Here is a 1,946-nt window from a genome sequence, read left to right as displayed (position 1 = left end):
GTTGTTTGATATTTTGCATGTCTAGAAGATCACAAGGTAACTTGTTACCCTTTGATCACGAAATTGAAAGGACTTTGACAAATAATAGAAGACTTGCTAGGAGAACTTTGAGAGGTATTGGTGAGGTTGTAGATATTCAACCAAACACTATTGAGTTAATCAACCCTTTTGCAAGAGAAGGTGAGGAGAACCCAACACAAAATCCAACACAAAATCAACCCACAATGCCTAAATTTTCATCACATTCCGTACCAACCGAGGAGAACCTACCCAATGGTACTCCCACACCACAACATTTAACCGGAAATTTCATTGCCAAATCCGCATTTATCCAATTAGTCGAAAGAAGCCAATTTGGGGGGATGCCTAGTGAAGACCCTCACTCTCACATGGAGACTTTTTGCGACTATTGTGATGCGATTTCTCAAACCGGTGTAACTCAAGACCAAATTCGATGGGTCTTATTTCCTTTTTCTCTAATTGGCACCGCAAAACAATCGTTGAAAGGCCTTGATAAGACTACTCTCGGAATTGATTCTTGGAAGAAATTGGCTCTAGCTTTCTACAAAAAGTTCTATCCACCGGAAAAGACTAACATGCTAAGAGCTCAAATTACGGGCTTTAAGCAAAGAGATGAAGAATCCTTGTATGAAGCTTGGGAGCGATTCAAAGGAATTTGTCACTCATGTCCTCATCATGGACTTAGCGAGAAGTTCTTGGTACAACAATTTTGGAACGGTCTTTATGAAGACTCAAGAAACATTCTCAACATGGGATCAAATGGAATGTTCACCGAAGTTGACGACAATCAAACTTGGAACAAGATTGAGGAAATGGCGGTCCATAATTCACAATATAGTAGACCTCGCAAGGCTATTAGAGGAGGGAAGCATGACGTGGACTCTATTACTCAATTGGGTGCTCAACTTAGTGCTCACATTAATACCATCAATTTGAAGTTCGAAAAAGCTATGGCTAGACTTGAAGAAGCCTCAAAATCACCAAAGCAACATGTTAATGCCATGACGGCATCTTCATCAATCCCAAGTGGGATATGTGAGAATTGTGGAACTTTGGGACATGAACAAAGTGAATGTAGGGGAACAAATGAACAAGTTAATGCTTTTCAAGCATACAAGAGTGGTACCCCTTATTCAAATTATTACAATGAAAACACCAAATTCCACCCAAATCTCTCATACAAAAGCCAAAATGTTCAAAACCCTCAACCAACATACACCCCACCTCCCATGATAAACCAAAATCAAAGACCCTTTTACAACCAAAACCAAGGTTACCAAAATCAAACTCCATACAATCAACAAAATGACCAAGGTTTTGATGTTCAAAAAGCGGTCCTCCAAATGCAAAAGAATCAACAAGAGTTTTTCACTCAAATGCAAAAGGATAGTCAAGCAAGGGAAATCACCATCAACAACATCCTAGCCCACACCAAAATGATGGAAACCCAATTGACTTAACTAGCATCTTCAAGCTCACAAAGACAAAAGGGGCAATTACCACCTCAAAGTAATCCCCCGAGACATGAAACGGTTAGTGCCATTCACTTGAGAAGTGGTACGAGATATGAAGCACCAAAGAAGCAAGTTGAGGATGAAGTTGTGGAAGCTAGTGACAAAGAAGAAGTTGTGCAAAACTCCAAGGATGTAGAACCATCAAAAGAAGAAGTTTCAAAGAAAAATGAAGACAAGGCCAAGGAGAAGGAGCCCATTGTGATTAGACTTCCTTTTCCAAGTCGTCAAGCCAAGCCCAAATTTGATGACCAACATAGAAAATTTATGGAGATTGTGAAGAATTTGGAAGTCTCGATTCCTTTCACGGAATTAATCAATCACGTGCCGGCCTATGCAAAATACATGAAAGACATCCTTACGAAGAAGAAGTCGATCCGGAAGCTTGAGACTATCACCTTCACTAAGGTGAGT

General features: G+C 40.0%; 1 non-coding gene across 1 annotated transcript; it reads right to left on the bottom strand.

Annotated features, from left to right (window-relative positions):
• Window positions 1-596: 596 nt before the first annotated feature.
• LOC141616077 (small nucleolar RNA R71) lies at window positions 597-703 on the bottom strand. The gene has a single exon (XR_012530451.1). It is a non-coding gene; the product is annotated as a small nucleolar RNA R71 (small nucleolar RNA).
• Window positions 704-1,946: the final 1,243 nt, after the last annotated feature.

Source organism: Silene latifolia, chromosome 11, assembly GCF_048544455.1.
Source record: "Silene latifolia isolate original U9 population chromosome 11, ASM4854445v1, whole genome shotgun sequence".
Lineage (NCBI taxonomy): Eukaryota > Viridiplantae > Streptophyta > Magnoliopsida > Caryophyllales > Caryophyllaceae > Silene > Silene latifolia.
The sequence above is the reverse complement of the archived record's forward strand: the minus strand, read 5'-3'. Positions and strand labels throughout refer to the sequence as shown.